This window comes from Salmo trutta, chromosome 20 (genome assembly GCF_901001165.1).
Source record: "Salmo trutta chromosome 20, fSalTru1.1, whole genome shotgun sequence".
Lineage (NCBI taxonomy): Eukaryota > Metazoa > Chordata > Actinopteri > Salmoniformes > Salmonidae > Salmo > Salmo trutta.
Genome location: NC_042976.1, coordinates 34,373,534 through 34,396,904, shown reverse-complemented (window position 1 = coordinate 34,396,904; position 23,371 = coordinate 34,373,534). Strand labels below are relative to the sequence as shown.

At 41.1% G+C, this 23,371-nt stretch overlaps 1 protein-coding gene across 2 annotated transcripts in view; it reads right to left on the bottom strand.

Moving 5' to 3' along the window:
- gulp1a (GULP PTB domain containing engulfment adaptor 1a) overlaps positions 1-23,371 on the bottom strand; it is a 171,278-nt gene that overhangs the window by 137,940 nt on the left and 9,967 nt on the right. Inside the window, exon 1 of one of the 2 annotated variants that reach the window (XM_029703045.1) lies at positions 5,245-5,446. The exons of the other annotated variant lie outside the window; for it this stretch is intronic. The gene's annotated coding sequence lies outside the window, so the exon portion shown is untranslated. Of the gene's footprint in view, positions 1-5,244; positions 5,447-23,371 lie in introns of those variants that run through there. 2 annotated transcript variants of the gene reach the window in all.

The window sequence follows — 23,371 nt, the reverse complement described above, 5'->3', positions numbered from 1 at the left end:
TGGCAATACTCAGGCTGATTGGCTCTCAATCAGGCAAATGAGAAATAAGTACACTCAGGCTATACGGAAGGCCAAACCTGGAGAATAAACCCTCCTCCTCACAGCTGCCCATGTCCCTTAATGTTGATGATGTGGTTGTTACTGACAAGAAGCACAAGGCTGAGCTCTTTTATCACCACTTCAGAAGTCAGACTTCCTATTTGACTCAACCATGCCTTCTTGCACATCCAACATTTCCTCATCTCCCACCCCTTCTAATGCGAATAGCCCCGATACTTCTCCCTCTTCTCCTGAGTCCAAGGTGCTAAAGGAGCTCCTGAAACTTGACCCCCAAAAAAACATCTGGGTCAGATGGTTTAGACCCTTTCATCTTTAAGGTTACTGCCCCTATCATCACCAAGCCTATCTCAGACCTTTTTAACCTGTCTCTCCTTTCTGGGAAGGTTCCCATTGCTTAGAAGGCTGCCACAGTTCGTCCTTTATTTAAAGTGAGAGATCAAGCTGATCCTAACTGTTACAGGCCTATTTCTATTTTGCCCTGTTTATCAAAAGTGTTGGAAAAACTTGTCAATAATCAACTGACTGGCTTTCTTGACATCTATAGTATTCTCTCTGTTGTGTGTGTTGGGTTTTATTTCACTTATTAGATGTGATGCATTACCATTTACAGTAGATGTAGGCCTAAGTATGAACGGACTGTAATGCACTAAGAGGTTTATATTGTATTAACATAGATTGAGCAACATATAATAGACATGACTAATGGGAGGGGCTGGTAGAATGGAAGATAGCTGTAGCACAAAAGCAGAAACTGTCCTAACTGTAGCATAAAAACAGGCACTGTCCTTGAGTGTCTGACTCTCGGTTACACACACGAAGATAAGCTAGAAGACAACTATGCCTGGCAACAAAGATGTGTCTAGAGGTTGGGACCAGCCTGCACGCCAACGATAGGCTGGAGTAAGTCTAAACCACACCCAAGCCTCTACTATGACAGGCCCTCAGGGAGAGGGAACTACGTCTGTCAAGAAGTATTTAAGGAAGAACTTATGTCATTTCAGTTCTCTGTCTGCCCTGCGTGGTGTTACAGGGAGCCCGTATATACGAACTTCATATTTATCATTTAAATGTTTGCTTCATTAAACACATAACTAAAGGAATTCTATTGAGTTAACTGTTTTATTCCAATACCAGATTGAATTGACGCAACTCGACATGTGCTTTGGAGACCTTTAACAGAATGTGACTGGCAGAACGGGTGTTGTGTGTGGAGGATGAGGGTTGCAATAGATATCTCAGTTAGGGGGGAGTGAGGCCTAAGAGGGTTTATAAATAAGCATCAACCTGTGGTCTTGCGACGGGTATACAGAGATAACCAGTTTACATAGGAGTATAGAGTGCAGTGATGTGTCCTATAAGGAGAATTGGTGGCAAATCTGATGGCCGAATGTTAAAGAACATCTAGCCGCTCGAGAGCACCCTTATCTGCTGATCTATAAATTATGTCTCCGTGATATAGCACGGGTAGGATGGTCATCTGAATCAGGGTTAGTTTGGCAGCTGTGGTGAAAAAGGAGCGATTACGATAGAGGAAACAAAGTCTAGATTTAACTTTAGCCTGCAGCTTTGATATGTGCTGAGGAAGGACAGTGAACCGTCTAGCCATACTCCCAAGTATTTGTATGAGGTGACTACCTCAAGCTCTAAACCCTCAGAGGTAGTAATCATACCTGTGGGGTGAGGGGCATTCTTCTTACCAAATCACATGACCTTTGTTTTGGAGGTGTTCATGTTTTGGAGGTGTTCAGAACAAGGTTAAGGGTAGAGAAAGCTTGTTGGACATTAAGAAAGCTTTGTTGTAGAGCGTTTAACACAACATCTGGGGAAAGACCAGTTGAGTAAAAGACTATCATCTGCATATAAATAGATGCGAGATTCCTACTGCCTGAGCTATGTTGTTGATGTAAATTGAGAAGAGCGTGGGGCCTAGGATCGAGCCTTGGGGTACTCCCTTGGTGACAGGCAGTGGCTGAGTCATCTGATGTTTGACTTTATACACTGCACTCATTGAGCTAGTTACCAAACCAGGCCAAAGACCCCTCAGAGACACCAATACGCATTAGCCGGTCCACAAAAATGGAATGGTCTACCATATCAAAAGCTTTGGCCAAGTCAATAAAAATAGCAGCACAACATTGCTTAGAATCAAGGGCAATGGTGACATCATTGAAGACCTTTAAGGTTGCAGTGACACATCCATAACCTGAGCAGAAACCAGATTGCATACACATCCCTGGGTCGCTCGTCTTTTCAGTTTGCTGCAGCTACCAACTGGAACGAGCTTACAGTTGTGGCTGCTTTGCGTGATGTATTGTTGTCTCTACCTTCTTGCCCTTTGTGCTGTTGTCTGTGCCCATTAATATTTATACCATGTTCTGTTGCGTTGCTACCATGTAGTTGTCATGTTGTGTTGCTACCATGCTGTGTTGTTGTGTGTTGCTGCCCTGCTATGTTGTTGTCTTAGGTCTCTGTTTATGTAGTGTTGTGTTGTCTCTCTTGTCGTGAATTGTGTTTTGTCCTATATTTCTATATATATTATTTTTTTATCCCAGCCCCCGTCCCCGCAGGAGGCCTTTTGGTAGGCCGTCATTGTAAATAAGAATTTGTTCTTAACTGACTTGCCGAGTAAAAAAAAAGGTTAAATAAAAAATAAACGTAACATAATTGTTGAAATAAGAAACTTGGATTACAACACTAGATCACAGGGTTGGTTCATGCTGGAGACCATACAATTATGCCTTTTCCTACCAGGCCCATATCATGTGGAATAATCCAAATGAAAAGTAACTTTTCATTTGGATGTACTGTTGTCTCTGGGTCAGTTTATGAGAAAGGCTAGGGATGTTTATATTGATAAAGGTTTGTTTTGTTTGATTGTTTATTGTGTATATTTTTGCTATTTTGTGTTTTAAATTGTGTGTAATTTTATTTGATGTATTGTTCCCAGGGCACATTTGCAAATGAGACCTAGGTCTCAATGTGTTTTCCCTGGTTAAATAGAAGTTGATAAAAAAAATTACAAATAACAAAACTTACATACAGGCTAATGAGATTGGATATATATATATATATATATATATATATATATATATATATATATTAATAGCAGTACACTGTAAAGTCCATTATTCCACTGAAGCGTGTGAATTAGGCTGTTTGAGAAGGTTTGAATCCTAAGCAACCTGCATGCACATCATTTGAAGTACAATGGACCAACATAGCTACTGTAGTAGGTCAAAGTTGTGTGCTGGAAAACCTTGGTAGAGCATGGGTGGAGTAGGCATTATGCTGGTCATGTGAATTTCCTTTCTTTTTTTGGCTTCAGACCAATGTCTATTTCTCACTTAAAATGTAGTATTTTTTGTTTTTAACTTCCACGTTTTTTTACACCGGAAGGTGATTTTCTGTTAAAAGGGGAACTGCACTAGGCTTGGGTGATATCCAGATTGTCATACCGACATTGTGCTATACCGGGACATTCGGTGATGCCGGTACTGAACACAAGGGGCACTATTTTCAAATCCCACTGGGCCTTTGTAATCTGAAGGTTAGCTATGCTAACAAGTATATGTAAATCCCATAGTGAATGCTAACCAAATGCTAATGAACGAATTGCAAACACTTTATGCAATCTCTGACCTAAACTATTTTCAGGACAGACATCCCAGCTCATACATTTAAACAGTTTGCTGCAAGCACAAAACAAATTTTAGACAGCGAGACTCTTGATCCAGGAAGGGATTCTCTGCTGTTACCAGCAAGAGAAGCTTGATTTTTGAAGAAGCAAACTAGCTACAAAATTAGCAAATCAAATGCACAACTGCAGAGTATTTAGCACATTTTAGACAGTTAATTTAATAGTTTCATCAGACCAGAGGACATTTCTCCAAAAAGTACGACCTTTGTCCCCATATGCAGTTTCAAACCGTAGTATGGCTTTTTTTATGCCGGTTTTGGAGCAGTGGCTTCTTCCTTGCTCAGCGGCCTTTCAGGTTATGTCGATATAGGACTTGTTTTACTGTGGATATAGATACTTTTGTACCTGTTTCCTCCAGCATCTTCACAAGGTCCTTTGCTGTTGTTCTGGGATTGATTTGCACTTTTCGCACCAAAGTACGTTCATCTCTAGGAGACAGAAGGTGTCTCCTTCCTGAGCGGTATGATAGCTGCGTGGTCCCATGGTGTTTATACTTGTGTACTATTGTTTGTACAGATGAACGCGGTACCTTCAGGCGTTTGGAAATTGCTCCCAAGGATGAACCAGACTTGTGGAGGTCTACAATTTTTTTTCTGAGGTCTTGGCTGATTTCTTTTGATTTACCATGATGTCAAGCAAAGAGGCACTGAGGCACTTGAAATACATCCACAGGTACACCTCCAATTGACTCAAATGATGTCAATTAGCCCATCAGAAGCGTCTAAAGCCATGACATCATTTTCTGGAATTTTCCAAGCTGTTTAGAGGAACAGTCAACTCAGTGTATGTAAACTTCTGACCCACTGGAATTGTGATACAGTGAATTATAAGTGAAATAATCCATCTGTAAACAATTGTTGGAAAAATTACTTGTGTCATGCACAAAGTAGATGTCCTAACCGACTTGCCAAAACTATAGTTTGTTAACAAGAAATTTGTGGTGGTTGAAAAACGAGTTTTAATGACTTCAACTTAAGTGTACGTAAACTTCCGACTTCAACTGTACATGTGCATGTGTAGCATGTGACAACATCAGGATCATATCAAGGATAGCGTCACAATTTAATACATAAATACCACTTGGAAGCTTGATGATGACTTGATCATTTGAATCAGCTGTGTAGTGCTAAGGCAATAACAAAAATGTGCACCCCTTTGAGTCCCCAGGACCAGGACTGAGAAACGCTGCTCTTCATTGGGACATCTTAATCTGAAGACAGGCTTTCACAGCTCTCTGTATCTGAGGACAGAAAACCTCACAAGAAATATACTACACAAAAGTAGCTTCTCTATCCAGAATAGTCTACAATCTCACTTTGACAGCTGGGCCGGCTATCCTTTCATCCTCCTCCAAAAAATACAAATGTTTGCCATTATCAAGAGTGGCACTGGGGCTAAAACAATATCCTACATAGTGTGGGAGGACTGCACCTAAAAAGGCTGGAGACTCATAACTAATCGAAGAGCATGCATGTATATGTCCTGACCAAAAGATGAGGAGTCAGTGGTAGGGTTCACTTGACGTTGCAGCACAGCAAGATTCTCAGTAGACAGGGGGCATGGGATGTCAGGAACAATGACCCCATTGTCAGTGTTTCCAGAGTCCAGATTATCCTCCTGATAAAGTAGGTCCTCCACCTGCTGAATCTGGAATACTCAAAAGAAACAAATCTGTATTAGTGACAATAAATTTGGCAGCAACAGGGGCTTGATAGTCCAGTGAAAATGGCTGAGTGTTAATGTGGTGTAAATCTTAAAATTAGCAGCTGACATCTTAAGGGTTTTTAAATTGATGAATGTGAGACAGGTTCCATGTACAACAAGACAGGCAGAGAGGAAGAGAGAAAAATAACACAGAACAGTTTAATTACCTATGGTTATGGACACTTTTGCCAGCAATAAAGCTTCCAAGGCCTGTTCCTCGGACAGTGAACATACATCTGGCAATATCTACATTTTTGAGGCCTTGACCAGCTCGCACTCTGAAAGTAAAGAAAATAGCTTTTTTTGTAAATATGAAAACAGTAACTGACCGTTCAATCTAAAGCAGCTGACCATTCTAAAGCAGCTGACTGTTCAATCTAAAGCAGCTGATGTCATTTTCAGGATACGTCAATACAGCACAGAAAGCTTAACACATTTTACATTTTGCAGACACTCTTATCCAGAGCAACTTACAGTAGTGAATGCATACATTTCATACATTTTTTCTCCATACTGGTCCCCTGTGGGAATTGAACCCACAACCCTGGCGTTGCAAACCCCATGCTCTACCAACTGAGCCACACAGGACCAGACTGGTATTGTGGTTGTTCATTAGGTGATGGGAAATATGCAATATGCATACGAAATAATATACTTACTTTACTTGAAAATCCATCTACACCGCCAAAAATGACAATGTTGTATCTTGAAAAAAAGCATTGGAATTAAAAGTAAACTGTTTACCTATTAATCTGCTTCGTTATTTATGTATTACCAGTTGATGATGAACAACTCCAATTTCATACATCATTGAAAATGTGTCTACGAATAAGTAAGAATAAAAAAGTTAAAATAACTTCTTAGATTTGATGGAGACATTATACATCTTAGTACCTTATTAATTTATGATTTGTATCAATGTGGACTAGAGACAGGGGAGCAGGAACAGAGTATTTTTGCCGAACAATGCAACGAAGCTGGATCATTCTGGCAATGATACCTGCACCATCTACACGGTGCAAAGACTCCCTAACTCTTCGCCATTGTACCCGATGGCCCACTGCTTGGAGAATTCGTTTGACCATTCTAAAGCCCTCATGGGGCGTCCTTACCTTAATGGCCCTGACTTTCTGTTCTAACTCTTCATCTGACATATCAGAATAGCATTCCCTGACAGGCATATTGTGTTCTTTCATCCCTCTGTAAAACAAAGCTAACCCTTACACTGTCATGAAATATGACTATATATCGACTATGAAACAAATAGGACATGACCTGCTTATGAGTTGCCATGAAAGATAGATGAATTCAACTGAAAATGGCGAGAACAGGCGTTCGTAGCTAAATGCTTTTGCTTAGCTTGAGAATAATAATTGCATGATTTATCATTCTACGGTATGTATGTATGTATGTATGTATGTATGTATGTATGTATGTAATATAGTAGAATGTTATGAACCGACACTGAATCGTAAGAGCTAACTACTAGCTATGTAGAAGTTGGACGGAAGAACGCACAGGGCTGCTTACCTGAGATGCCATCATCACACAGTCCTTCGTAGGGGTCCGCTATGACTTCCTTTGTGTCGGAAAGAAAGGCTGAACAGTATTGGTTGTAGCCAAACAGGCACTCAAAAATTGCCAAAATGGAGGGTGGTTGATAGCGAAATTAGTTTTGTTTTCAAATACATTTTTTGTTCTCTAAATATTTTTTTATTTGCGCTCTACTACAAAATATTTGATTGCAAAAAAAATTTTGGATTTTGAAGACTCGTTTTTGCTTTCAGAAAAATTATTATGATTAATAATTAAAAAAGTTTTGCTCTTGACAAAAAGATATCCATTTGTTGCAAGTTGGGGAGGGGTCTAATAGCTGAACAATAGACTATTCAAACTTTACCAAAGAATTGTCTAATAGCCGAGCTACAGTTGAAGTCGGAAGTTGACATACACTTAGGTTGGAGTCATTAAAACTTGTTTTTCAACCACTCCACAAATTTCTTGTTAACAAACTATAGTTTTAGCAAGTCGGTTTGGATATCTACTTTGTGCATGACACAAATAATTTTTCAATCAATTGTTTACAGATGGATTATTTCACTTATAATTCACTGTATCACAATTCCAGTGGGTCAGAAGTTTGCATACACTAAGTTGACTGTGCCTTTAAACAGCTTGGGAAATTCCAGAAAATGATGTCATTGCTTTAGAAGCTTCTGATGGGCTAATTGACATCATTTGAGTGAATTGGAGGTGTACCTGTGAATGTATTTCAAGGCCTACCTTCACACTCAGTGTCTCTTTGCTTGACATCATGGGAAAATCAAAAGAAATCAGCCAAGACCTCAGAAAAAGAATTGTAGACCTCCACAAGTCTGGTTCATCCTTGGGAGCAATTTCCAAATGCCTGAAGGTACCACGTTCATCTGTACAAACAATAGTACGCAAGTATAAACACCATGGAACCCCGCAGCCGTCATACCGCTCAGGAAGGAGACGCGTTCTGTCTTCTAGAGACGAACGTACTTTGGTACGAAAAGTGCAAATCAATCCCAGAACAACAGCAAAGGACCTTGTGAAGATGTTGGAGGAAACCGGTACAAAAGTATCTATATCCACAGTAAAATGAGACCTATATCGACATAACCTAAAAGGCCGCTCAGCAATGAAGAAGCCACTGCTCCAAAACCGCCATAAAAAAGCCATACTACGGTTTGCAACTGTACATGCGGACAAATATCTTACTTTTTGGAGAAATGTCCTCTGGTCTGATGAAACGAAAATAGAACTGTTTGGCCATAATGACCATTGTTATGTTTGGAGAAAAAAGAGGGATGCTTGCAAGCTGAAGAACACCATCCCAACCGTGAAATACGGGGGTGGCAGCATCATGTTGTGGGGTGCTTTGCTGCAGGAGGGACTGGTGCACTTCACAAAATAGATGACATGAGGTAGGAAAATTATGAAGCAACATCTCAAGACATCAGTCAGGAAGTTAAAGCTTGGTCGCAAATGGGTCTTCCAAATAGACAATGACCCCAAGCATACTTCCAAAGTTATGGCAAAATGGCTTAAGGACAACAAAGTCAAGGTATTGAAGTGGCCATCAGAAAGCCCTGACCTCAATCCCATAGAACATTTGTATGCAGAACTTAAAAGGTGTGTGCGAGCAAGGAGGCCTACAATCCTGACTCAGTTACACCAGCTCTGGAGGAGGAATGGGCCAAAATTCGCCCAACTTATTGTCGGAAGCTTGTGGAAGGCTACCCGAAACGTTTGACCCACGTAAACCATTTAAAGGCAACGCTACCAAATATGAATTGAGTGTATGTAAACTTCTGACCCCCATGTGATGAAAGAAATAAAAGCTGAAATAAATCATTCTCTCCACTATTATTCTGACATTTGACATTCTTAAAATAAAGTGGTGATCTTAACTAACCTAAGACAGGGAATTTGTACTAGAATTGTGAAAAACTGAGTTTAAATGTATTTGGCTAAGGTGTATGTAAACTTCCGACTTCAACTGTAGGTGTGAAAAACCGACCGTCCTATCACAGATCAAATTTGCCCTAACGACCAAGGGGGAGTTAGAGCAATGATTATGCTTTTGGGTCCCAATGCACTACTTTGTCTCTAACTGACAAAGAATGGGCAATATAAACCAAATAATAAACTGATAATTGTGCAAGACCTTAAATTAAACAAGCAGGGAGCTGGTTTCGAACCCTTAACCTTCTTGCCCGAAATCCATCGCACTATTGACTGTGCACCAAAAGCATGCTCAAGCTGCAGAGTCGATAGAGTGCATCCTCGCGGTAGCTTGCTACTCAATTTAATAAAGTATTGACTTTTCAAATAAGTTACCTAACACGTTATGTCGGCTGAGAATTTGTTAGCTACTCTGTCCTTACGAACCACATCATTACAGCAGTATGTACCGGTATGTTAGCTACCTACCTAACGTTAGTAGTTATACATCAAACTTGACAGTTTATTAACTATAGGCTATCTAACTACCCAAAGTGTGTTGACTTGATTATTCCCGTCAATCTTAGCTTAGCTAAAACATGCTTATGCCAAGTCTTACAACTGCACTTTACCTATTGGTATTCATTATAATGTTATCAATATTTAATTTACATTGACAATTAACTATTTTGGTAAGGCCATTCGATGTGGTAATCCTTCCTCCTAGACGTACTGTGTAGTGTCAGTGGAACCAGACTGATATGATGCATAATTTATCATAATGAAAGTTTTCATTAGGCCTGCCTGCCTTACTTATTCCATATCCATCTGGCAGATTTATTAACTCTATACCAGTTTGTGTTTTCAAGGATCAGTAGCAACTGCTGTAAACATTCTAGGCCGTAATTACAAAGCTGCAATCTCTAACCCAATAACTCTAAGATGCAGGTGATTTGTGCTTTGCAATATAACTTGGACACAAGATTTTAAGTAATATTCAATGCAACAATGCAGCTATTGTCGTTATCATCTAGGTTTAGATATTTACCAAATTCTTGGTGACAAGTCTGTCCATTCTAGGCACTTATAATGTCTGGACATTTTGTATTTTATTGGTTGGTTTCCAATGGCCATTTAAGAAGTTCCATCTACAATAATGGTCAACTTACCAGATCATAAGGTTCTTTATTGCATTCATAATGAGGTTTTTCTATGAGGTGATGGATATTAGAATGTCTTGTTTTCATTCCAACATAATTTCACACTCAATATATTCTGATATTTTTGCAGGAATGTAACACAATATAAAGTATTTTAATCTATTACAACTCAGTTTTTAGCTGTACAATCCATGAGGCTATACAATGCATTCCCATTAAAATTATTTACACAAAAGGGCAATTCGAGGGTAACAGAATTACGCTGACTCTCAGATTTCACTTCAAATTTTAACAAACAAAAACCATTGATTTCAAAGTTTAACAAAACACACAACAAATGATTTTTATACACTAGATGACTAACAGGGGCGCTGTGTTGAAGCAACCGCTTTGCCATCTTGGCAACCCCTCACCATTGTAAAAAAAATACTTTGGAAGCTGTAGATATGCATTTACTAATGTCTACATTTGTTTTTGCCATGTTTATTCTTTTAAAGACACCTTAATGCATACTTTTAAATTGTACTATGTGAGCTAAACACAAACATAATTCATAGAATTTTTTTCTTAAAAGTAGACTCAGCAATATGATGTAGATGCAGAAAGTAAACAGCATAATGGGGTAATTTCCACAACAACTAAGAGTATTGAAGCGTGACGCTCAACTTCTCCTCTGTTTTGGTGCCCTGGCTACCATGCTGTGAACAGTGTGAACCCAAACCCGTGCACATGTGCAGATACTGTGTGTGAATGTGTGAGATCAAAGTCTTGCATATCGGTCATCTCAATATCTGCAGTGCTGCTTGTGGCAACGTAATTTCACTAAGTCTACCTTTAAAATATAATTTTTAGAAAGGTCTAACGTTACTGTCCCCACTATAACATCAAAAATGCTTACAGTGCATTCAGAACGTTTTCAGACCCCTTGATGTTTCTACATCTTCATTGGAGTCCACCTGTGGTAGATTCAAATGATTGGGCATGATTTGAAAAGGCACTCACCTGTTAGTGCATGTCAGAGCAAAAACCAAGCCATGAGGTCGTAGAGCTCCGAGACAGGATTGTGTCGAGGCACAGATCTGGGGAAGGGTACTTAAAAATGTCTGCAGCATTGAAGGTCCCCAAGAACACAGTGGCCTTCATCATTCTTAACTGGAAGAAGTTTGGAACCACCAAGACTCAAACTAGAGTTGGCCACCCATCCAAACTGAGCAATCGGGGGAGAAGGGCCAAGAACCCGGTGGTCACTCAGAGCTCCAGCGTTCCTCTGTGGATATGGGAGAACCTTCCAGAAGGACAACCATCTTTGCAGCAATCAGGCGTTATCAGGCGTCATCTCCACAAATCAGGCGTTATGGTAGTGGCCAGACGGAAGCCACTCCTCAATAAAAGGCACATGACAGCCCGCTTGGAGTTTGCCAAAAGGCACCTAAAGGACTCTCAGACCATGTGAAACAAGATTCTCTACTCTGATGAAACCAAGATTGAACTCTTTGGCCTGAATGCCAAGCGTCACGTCTGGAGGAAACCTGGCACCATCCCAACAGTGAAGCATGGTGGTGGCAGCATCGTGCTGTGGGGATGATTTTCAGCGACAGGGAGACAAGTCAGGATCGAGGCAAAGATCAACGGAGCAAAGTACAGAGATATCCTTGATGAAAAACTGCTCCAGAGAGCTCAGGACCTCAAACTGGGGCGAAGGTTCACCTTCCAACAGGACAACAACCCTAAGTACACAGCCAAGACAACGCAGGAGTGGCTTTGGGACAAGTCTCTGAATTTCCTTGAGTGGCCCAACCAGAGCCCGGACTTGAACCCGATCGAACATCTCAGGAGAGACCTGAAAATAGCTGCGCTCCCCATCTAACCTGACAGAGCTTGAGAGGATCTGCAGAGAAGAATGGGAGAAACTCCCCAAATACAGGTGTGCCAAGCTTGTAGCGTCATATCCAAGAAGACTCAAGGTTGTAATTGCTGCCAAAGGTGCCTCAACAAAGTACTGAGTAAAGGGTCTGAAAACTTATGTAAATGTGATATCAGTTAATAATTTTTAATACATTTGATAAAATTTCTAAAAACCTGTTTTTGCTTTGTCATTATGGGGTATTGTGTGTAGATTGATAAGGGGAAAAAACTATTTTATCCAATTTAGAATAAGGCTGTAACATAACAAAATGTTTAAGAGGTCTGAATACTTTCCGAATGCACTGTTAATGCCTGTAATTTTGTCCTTGGAACATTTAATTGAAATAGTGTAGAATTCCATTCATTCCTATGGAGGACTGCTTCTTCTGGGGAGTGCCAATATTGGCTTCAAAGCCTTTCATTGGCCAATACATAGCATCATCAATCCAGGGTGTGTATACATCTTTGCATACATCTCTATGCAGAACGATTGATTTGAATAATTACCACTGGACATTTTAAAAACACATTTACTGGAAGAACTGTGCAGATACAGTTTCGTAACAGAACTTTTGTAAAATCTTCCAGTTTTTTGTGACATTTTCCATAAACTCAGTTAAATATCTGCTCTGAATTAAGCTTCAAAGATGTCTGCAGAAAGATTGGGGTGTCAGCTCTGACATGACACCTTGACTTCGAAAAAAGTATATTCTGGTTATTGAAGTACAGTAAGTAAAGGGAATTTACATCCGGTAACAGAATTACGGAACAGGAATTACATCATGGGTCCCTGATCTGTACCATACAAAAATGCATAATTATGGATGTGAATATCATTCTCTTCATGGTAATGTATCCTGAATAGATATACAAAGGTAGAAATATGCAATATGCTCCTTTGCATATTTGGGTATTATTCTACACACATTGCTAGTATTCTTATGAACTCCGCCCCCAAACAAGACCACATTTGGTTGGACTGGACCAAATTTGAACCAATCATAGACGTCTATGTTTCACTAGTTTGGGCGTCACAGTACAGCACAGTAGGGTTAAGTACAGTTCAGTACCGTACAGTACAATACATTATACTGTACTCTATTCTAGTGTGCTCTTTTGTACTGAACTCTACTGTACCGTACTATACTCTACTTATCTCTACTGTTTGGTACTGTACTATTCTCTACTTTTGTCAATATACTGTACTGTGCTGTCCAAAACTTGTGAAACATACATGTAGACTTCCATTATTGATTCAGATTTGGTCCAGCCGGGGCGGACTGATCCAATTTCAACTGGTCGGTCGGTCCTCAGTGGTTGAGGATGCTTCTTACAATAAATGGAAAGCAGGTGGTAGGTGTCATGGTAGGTGACAGTGAGAGAGAGGTGACATTAACAGAAGAGAGAGAGAGAGCGAGACAGAGCGAGAGATAAGAGGTTGTCCGGACTGTTTTCACAGTCTTGCTTTGACCCCCAGACGATAGAAAGAGAAAGAAAACAGTTATGAGCTGAACATAACAGCATGCCAGTGGAAAGGAGTATAGTAGCAGGTGACCCAACTGTGGATTCAAATCAAATCGTATTTGTCAAATGCTCCAAATACAATAGGTGTAGACCTTACTTTGAAATGCTTAATTACAAGCCCTTAACCAAAAAAATTACATAAAAAAAATAAAAATACAAAATAAAATACAAAATCCCTAAAAAAAGTAAGGGATGAGAATAATAAATAATTAAAGAGCAGCAGTAAATAACAATAGCGGGGCTATATCCCGGGGGTACTGGTACAGAGTCAATGTGTCAATGTGCGGGGGGCACCGGTGTCAAGGTAATTGAGATAATTATGTACATGTAGGTAGAGTTATTAAAGTGGCTATGCATAGATAAGATAATAAGAGAGTAGCAGCAGCGTGGGGGGGGGGCAATGCAAATAGTCTGGGTAGCCATTTGATTAGCTGTTCAGGAGTCTTATGGCTTGGGGGTAGAAGCTATTTAGAAGCCTCTTGGAACGAGACTTGACGCTCCAGTACCGCTTGCCGTGCGGTAGCAGAGAGAACAGTCTATGACTAGGCTGGCTGGAGTCTTTGACAATATTTAGGGCTTTCCTCTGACACCGCCTGGTATAGAGGTCCTGGATGGCAGGAAACTTGGTTCCGGTGATGTACTGGGCCGTACGCACTACCCTCTGTAGTGCCTTGTGGTCGGAGGACGAGCAGTTGCCATACCAGGCAGTGATGCAACCAGTCAGGATGCTCTCGATGGTACAGCTGTAAAACCTCTTGAGGATCTGAGGACCCATGCCAAATCATTTCAGTCTCCTGAGGGTGAATAGGTTTTGTCGTGCCCTCTTCACGACTGTCTTGGTGTGCTTGGACTATGTTAGTTTGTTGGTGATGTGGACGCCAAGGAACTTGAAGCTCTCAACCTGCTCCACTACAGCCCATTCGATGAGAATGGGGGAGTGCTCGGTCCTCCTTTTCCTGTAGTCCACAATCATCTCCTTTGTCTTGATCACGTTGAGGGAGAGGTTGTTGTCCTGGCACCACACGGCCAGGTCTCTGACCTCCTCCCTATAGGCGGTCTCATCGTTGTCGGTGATCAGGCCTACCACTGTTGTGTCACCTGCAAACTTAATGATGGTGTTGGAGTTGTGCCTGGCCGTGCAGTCATGAGTGAACAGGGAGTACAGGAAGGAACTGAGAATGCACCCCTGAGGGACCCCCGTGTTGAGGATCAGTGTGGCGGATGTGTTGTTACTTACCCTTACCACCTGGGGGCGGCCCATCAGAAAGTCCAGGATCCAGTTGCAGAGGGAGGTGTTTAGTCCCAGGGTCCTTAGCTTAGTGATGAGCTTTGAGGGCACTATGGTCTTGAACGCTGAGCCGTAGTCAATGAATAGCATTCTCACATAGGTGTTCCTTTTGTCCAGGTGTGAAAAGGCAGTGTGGAGTGCAATAGAGATTGCATCATCTGTGGATCTGTTGGTGCGGTATGCCAATTGGAGTGGGTCTAGGGTTTCTGGAATAATGGTGTTGATGTGAGCCATGACCAGCCTTACAAAGCATTTCATGGCTGCAGACGTGAGTGCTACGGGTCGGATGTCATTTAGGCAGGTTACCTTAGTGTTCTTGGGCACAGGGACTATGGAGGTCTGCTTGAAACATGTTGGTATTACAGACTCAGACAGAGAGAGGTTGAACATGTCAGTGAAGACACTTGCCAGTTGGTCAGCGCAAGCTCGGAGTACACGTTATGGTAATCCGTCTGGCCCAGCGGCCTTGTGAATGTTGGTCTTGCTCACATTGGCTGCGGAGAGCGTGATCACACAATCGTCCAGAACAGCTGAAGCTCTCTTGCATGTTTCAGTGTCACTTACCTCAAAGCGAGCATTGAATTTATTTAGCTCATCTGGTAGGCTCGTGTCACTGGGCAGCTCTTGGCTGTGCTTCCCTTTGTAGTCTATAATAGTTTGCAAGCCCTGCCACATCCGATGAGCATTGGAGCCGGTGTAGTACGATTGGAACTTAGTCCTGTATTGACGCTTTCCCTGTTTTATGGTTTGTCTGAAGGCATAGCGGGATTTCCTATAAGCTTCCGGGTTAGAGTCCCGCTCCTTGAAAGTGGAAGCTCTACCCTTTAGCTCAGAGCAGGTGTTGCCTGTAATCCATGGCTTCTGGTTGGGGTATGTACAGTACGTACAGTCACTGTGGGGACGACATCCTCGATGCACAGTTACTGATGTGGTGTACTCCTCAATGCCATTGGAAGCATCCCAGAACATATTCCAGTCTGTGCTAGCAAAACAGTCCTGTAGTTTAGCATCTGCTTCATCTGACCACTTTTTTAATACAACGAGTCACTGGTGCTTCCTGCTTTAATTTTTGCTTGTAAGCAGGAAGCAGGAGGATAGAGTTATGTTCAGATTTGCCAAATGGAGGGCGAGGGAGAGCTTTGTACGCGTCTCTGTATGTGGAGTAAAGGTGGTCTAGAATTTTTTCCCCTCTGGTTGCACATTTAACATGCTGATAGAAATTAAATAAAACTGATTTCCCTGCATTAAAGTCCCCGGCCACTAGGAGCGCAGCCTCTGGATGAGCGTTTTCCTGTTTGGTGATGGCAGAATACAGCTCAGGTTTGTGACTACTATGATGATTTCCCATTGTAGCCAATTCAATTGCAGTAATCCTGTTAGTGATTTTTTAGTAATTACGTTACCCGTTCTGTTAAACGATTTGGTAACAGAATTACAAGTTTTAATCACTTAATAATTCATAAACAAACTCGTTATCAGTAAAAAAAACTATAACTAATTGGTAGGTCTACCTTTTCTTGTTACTTCTGTGAACTTTCATTATCCTCCCTCCTCATGAAGGAGAGAAACTAGAAAATTTCTTAAAAGTATGCGGGTTTTTGGTAATGGAATTACAAGGCACATTCAATGTTTCTTAAACTTAAAGAAGGCAAATAACGTATCCAAAACTAAATATAAAAGTGTTGATATTAGTTGGCCTGGGTGTTTACTTCAACCTTACTGTGTGAATACATTTTATAGCAAAAGACCCATTTTCCATCTGTTTGACAAGAAAACAAAGGCTTTACTTATTCAACATTTTTGGGATGGACAATGGTTGAAGAATCCATATACACTCAACAAAAAGAAAATGCAATATGTATAGTGATGGTCCCATGTTTCAGGAACTGAAATAAAAGATCCCCGAAATGTTCCATAGGCACAAAAACCTAATGTCTCTCAAATTGCGTGCACAAATTTGTTTACATCCGTGTAAGTGAGCATTTCTCCTTTGCCAAGATAATCTATTCACCTGACAAGTGTGGCATATCAAGAAGCTGATTAAACAACATGATTATTACACAGATGCACTTTGTGCTGAGGACAATAAAAGGCCACTCTAAAATGTGCAGTTTTGTCACACAACACAATTCCACAGATGTCTCAAGTTGATTTAGCGGGCAATTGGCATGCTGACTGCATGAATGTCCACCAGAGATGTTGCCAGAGAATTTCATGTTCATTTCTCTACCATAAGACACCTCCAACGTTGTTTTAGTACTCACAACCGCAGACCCCGTATAGCCACACCAACCCAGGACCTCCACATTCGGCTTCTTCACCTGCAGGATTGTCTGAGACCAGCCATCCGGACAGCTGATGAAACTGTGGGTTTGCACAACCGAAGAATTTCTGCACAAACTGTCAGAAACCATCTCAGAGAAGCTCATTTGCGTGCTCGTCGTCCTCACCAGGGTCTTGACCTGACTGTAATTCGGAGTCGTAACCGCCTTCAGGCCTATTGTTGTGCTATTCATCCACCGCCATCACCTCATGTTTCAGCATGATAATGCACAGCCCCATGTCACAAAGACCTGTACACAATTCCTGGAAGTTGGAAATGTCCCAGTTCATACTCATTTGACATGTTTGGGATGCTCTGGAGCAACGTGTACAACAGTGTGTTCCAGTTCCCGCCAATATCCAGCAACTTCGCACAGCCATTGAAGAGGACTGGGACATCATTACCCAGGCCACAATTAACAGCCTGATCAACTCTATGTGAAGGAGATGTGCCGTGCTGCATGAGGCAAATGGTGGTCACACCAGATACTGACTGGTTTTCTGATCCACGCCCCTACTTTGTTTTTTTCAGGGATTTGTGACTAACATATGCATATCTGTATTCCCAGTCATGTGAAATCCATAGATTAGGGCCTAATGCATTTATTTCAAATTGACTGATTTCCTTATACCAACTGTAACTCTGTAAAAACTTTGTTGAACGTTGTTGAATGTTTACACTACAGGTCAAATGTTGTGGAACACCTACTCATTCACATTTTTTTTTTTTATTGTTACTATTTTCTACATTGTAGAATAATACTGAAAACATCAAAACTATGAAATAACATATGGAATCATGTAGTAACCAAAAAGTGTTAAACATATCAAAATATATTTTACATTTGAGATTTTTCAAATTTTGTATTTATTTATTTCACCTTTATTTAACCAGGTAGGCAAGTTGAGAACAAGTTCTCATTTACAATTGCGACCTGGCCAAGATAAAGCAAAGCAGTTCGACAACATACAAAAACATAGAGTTACACATGGAGTAAAACAACATACAATCAATGATACAGTAGAAAAAAATAAGACTATATACAATGTGAGCAAATGATGTGAGATAAGGGAGGTAAAGGCAAAAAAAAGGCCATGGTGGCAAAGTAAATAAAGTATAGCAAGTAAAACACTGGAATGGTAGATTTATAATTTGAAGAAAGTTCAAAGTTAAAATATAAATAATATGGTGCAAAGGAGCAAAATAATAAGGGTGACCAGAGAGATATACCTGCTGGAGTGCGTGCTACAGGTGGGTGCTGCTATGGTGACCAGTGAGCGGAGATAAGGGGGGACTTTACCTAGCAGGGTCTTGTAGATGACCTGGAGCCAATGTGTTTGGCGACGATTATGAAGCGAAGGCCAGCCAACGAGAGCGTACAGGTCGCAGTGGTGGGTAGTATATGGGGCTTTGGTGACAAAACGGATGGCACTGTGATTGACTGCATCCAGCTTGTTGAGTAGGGTATTGGAGGCTATTTTGTAAATGACATCGCCGAAGTCGAGGATTGGTAGGATGGTCAGTTTTACGAGGGTATGTTTAGCAGCATGAGTGAAGGATGCTTTGTTGCGAAATAGGAAGCCAATTCTAGATTTAACTTTGGATTGGAGATGATTGATGTGAGTCTGGAAGGAGAGTTTACAGTCTAACCAGACACCTAGGTATTTGTAGTTGTCCACAAATTCAAGTCAGAACCGTCCAGAGAAGTGATGCTGGACAGGCGGGCAGGTGCAGGCAGCGATCGGTTGAAGAGCATGCATTTAGTTTTACTTGTATTTAGGAGCAGTTGGAGACCACGGAAGGAGAGTTGTATGGCATTGAAGCTCGTCTGGAGGGTTGTTAACATAGTGTATACTTCTGTCCAAAGAAGGGCCAGAAGTATACAGAATGGTGTCGTCTGCGTAGAGGTGGATCAGAGATTCACCAGCAGCAAGAGCGACATCATTGATGTATACAGGGAAAAGAGTTGGCCCAAGAATTGAACCCTGTGGTACCCCCATAGAGACTGCCAGAGGTCCGGACAGCAGGCCCTCCGATTTGACACACTGAACTCTATCAGAGAAGTAGTTGGTGAACCAGGTGACGCAATCGTTTGAGAAACCAAGGCTACTGAGTCTGCCGATGAGGATGTGGTGATTAACAGAGTCAAAAGCTTTGGCCAGGTCAATGAATACGGCAGCACAGTATTGTTTCTTATCGATGACGGTTACGATGTCGTTTAGGACCTTGAGCGTGGCTGAGGTGCACCCATGACCAGCTCTGAAACCAGATTGCATAGCGGAGAGGTTGCGGTGGGAGTCGAAATGGTCGGTAATCTGTTTGTTGACTTGGCTTTCGAAGACCTTAGAAAGGCAGGGTGGGATGGATATAGGTCTGTAGCAATTTGGGTCAAGAGTGTCACCTCCTTTGAAGAGGGGGATGACAGCAGCTGCTTTCCAATCTATGGGAATCTCAGACGACACGAAAGAGAGGTTGAACAGGCTAGTAATAGGGGTTGCAATAATTTCGGCAGATAATTTTAGAAAGAAAGGGTCCAGATTGTCAAGCCCAGCTGATTTGTAGGGGTCCAGATTTTGCAGATCTTTCAGAACATCAGCTGAATGGATTTGGGAGAAGGAGAAATGGGGGAGGCTTGGGCGAGTAGCTGTGGGGGGTGCAGTGCTGTTGAATGCAGTAGGGGTAGTTAGGTGGAAAGCATGGCCAGCCGTAGAAAAATGCTTATTGAAATGCTCAATTATAGTGGGCTTATCGGTGGTGACAGAGTTTCCTATCCTCAGTGCAGTGGGCAGTTGGGAGGAGGTGTTCTTATTCTCCATGGACTTTACAGTGTCCCAGAACTTTTTAGAGTTTGAGTTGCAGGAAGCAAATTTCTGGTAGAAAAAGCTAGCCTTGGCGTTTCTAACTACCTGTGTGTATTGGTTTCTAACTTCTCTGAAAAGTTGCATATCGCGGTGGCAGTTCGATGCTAATGCAGAACGCCACAGGATATTTTTGTGTTGGTTAAGGGCAGTCAGGTCTGGGGAGAACCAAGGGCTATATCTGTTCCTGGTTCTACATTTCTTGAAAGGGGCATGCTTATTTAAGATGGTGAGGAAGGCATTTTTTTTAAATAACCAGGCATCCTCTACTGACGGGATGAGGTCAATATCCTTCCAGGATACCCAGGCCAGGTCGATTAGAAAGGCTTGCTCGTTGAAATGTTTCAGGGAGCGTTTGACAGTGATGAGTGGAGGTCGTTTGATAGCCACCCTTGCCTTGATGACAGCTTTGCATACTCTTGGCATTCTCTCAACCAGATTCATGAGGTAGTCACCTGGAATGCATTTACCATTAACAGATGTAACTTCTTAAAAGTTAATTTGTGGAATTTCTTTCCTTCTTAATGCATTTGAGCCAATCAGTTTTGTTGTGACAAGGTAGGGGGGTATACACAATATAGCCTTTTTGGTAAAAGACCAAGTCCATATTATGGCAAGAACAGCTCAAATAGGCAAAGAGAAACGACAGTCCATAATTACCTTAAAACCTGTTTTGGCTTGGGGGCACTATTTCGACGTCTGGATGAGAAGCATGCCCAAAGTAAACTGCCGGTTACCCAGGCCCAGAAGCTAGGATATGCATGTAATAGATAGAAAACACTCTACAATTTCCAAAACCGTTAAAATAATATCTGTGAGTATAACAGAACTGATATGGCAGGCAAAAACTTGAGGAAAATCCAGGAAGTGGGATTCTTTTGATGTGGGTAGTATTCAATTGAATGCCTATAGAGTTTCTAAATGGTTAGGACCCAGATCGCAGTTCCTATGGCTTCCACTAGATGTCAACAGTCTTTAGACATTGTTTCAGGCTTGTTTTCTGAAAAATGAAGAAGAATGAGACCATTTTGTCAGTGGACTGTAGAATCAAGCAGAGCTGGTTTGCGCGCATGACCGAGTGCGTGCCCTTCATTGTTTTTCCTTTCTATTGAATACGCTATTGTCCGGTTGAAATATTATTGATTATTTAGACAATAGACAACCTGAGGATTAATTATAAACATCGTTTGACATGTTTCGACGAACTTTACCGGTACTATAAGGATGTATTCGTCTGCATGTTTTGACAGCCTTTGAGCCTGTGGATTACTGAACAAAAGGCGCCAACAAAACTTTTTTGGGATATAAAGAGGGACTTTTTGGGATATAAAGAGGGACTTTATCGAACAAAACAAACATTTATTGTGTAGCTGGGACTCTTGTGACTGTAACCAGATGAAGATCTTCCAAGGTAAGTGATTAATTATTTCGCTATTTATCGCTATCGCTACTTGTATGATTTCGTAAGCGAGGCGCTGTCCTCAGATAATCGCATGGTATGCTTTCGCCGTAAAGTCTTTTTGAAATCTGACAAAGTGGCTGGATTAACAAGAAGTTCATCTTAAAGCCGATGTATAACACTTGTATTTTTATGAAAGTTTATTATGATTATTTCTGTATTTTGAATTTGGCGCTCTGTAATTTCACCTGATGTTGTCGAGGTGGGTCGCTAGCGGAACGCCTGCGCCAGAGAGGTTAACCTCTCTAGAGGAGCTGGGACGAAATCGTCCCACACTATTCAACAGCCAGTGACAAATCAGAGCGCCAAACTTAAAACCACAAAATGTCATAATTCAAAGTTCTCAAACATAGGACTATTTTACACCATTTTATAGATACACTTCTCCTGAATCGAACCACGTTGTCCGATTTCCAAAAGGCTTTACAGCGAAAGCAAAACATTAGATTATGTTAGGAGAGTACATAGACACAAAAAACACACAGCCATTTCCAAGCAACTAGCATGCATCACAAATACCCAAAACACAGCTAAATGCAGCAGTAACCTTTGATAATCTTCATCTGATGACACTCCTAGGACATTATGTTATACAATACATGCATGTTTTGTTCAATCAAGTTCATATTTATATCAAAAACAAGCTTTTTACATTAGCATGTGATGTTCAGAACTAGCATACCCACCGAAAACTTCCGGTGAATATACTAAATTACTCACGATAAACGTTGACAAAATACATAACAATTATTTTAAGAATTCTAGATACAGAACTCCTTTATGCACTCGCTATGTCCAATAACCTCTATCTCTCGCTCTGTCTGGCTCTCACTCTCTCTCTCTTCTGTTAATGTCACTTCTCCCGGCTTTCACTGTCACCTACCATGACACCTACCACCTGCTTTCCATTTATTGTAAGAAGCATCCTCAACCACTGAGGACCGACCGACCAGTTGAAATTGGATCAGTCCGCCCTGGCTGGACCAAATCTGAACCAATAATGAAAGACTACATGCATGTTTCACAAGTTTTGGACAGCACAATACAGTATATTGACAAAAGTAGAGAATAGTACAGTACCAAACAGTAGAGATAAGTAGAGTATAGTACGGTACAGTAGAGTTCAGTACAAAATAGCACACTAGAATAGAGTACAGTATAATGTGTTGTACTGTACGGTACTGAACTGTACTGAACCCTACTGTGCTGTACTGTGACGTCTATGTTTCACTAGTTTGGACATCTATGATTGGTTCAGATTTGGTCCAGTCTAACCAAATGTGGTCTTGTTTGGGGGCGGAGTTCATTAGAATACTAGCATGTGTGTAGAATAATACCCAAATATGCAAAGGAGAATATTGCATATTTCTACCTTTGTGTATCTATTCAGGATACATTACCATGAAGAGAATGATATTCACATCCATAATTATGCATTTTTGTATGGTACAGATCAGGGACCCATGATGTAATTCCTGTTCCGTAATTCTGTTACCGGATGTAAATTCCCTTTACTTACTGTACTTCAATAACCAGAATATACTTTTTTCGAAGTCAAGGTGTCATGTCAGAGCTGACACCCCGATCTTTCTGCAGACATCTTTGAAGCTTAATTCAAAGCAGATATTTAACTGAGTTCATGGAAAATGTCACAAAAAACTGGAAGATTTTACAAAAGTTCTGTTACGAAACTGTATCTGCACAATTCTTCCAGTAAATGTGTTTTTAAAATGTCCAGTGGTAATTGTTCAAATCAATCGTTCTGCATAGAGTTGTATGCAAAGATGTATACACACCCTGGATTGATGATGCTATGTATTGGCCAATGAAAGGCTTTGAAGCCAATATTGGCACTCCCCAGAAGAAGCAGTCCTCCATAGGAATGAATGGAATTCTACACTATTTCAATTAAATGTTCCAAG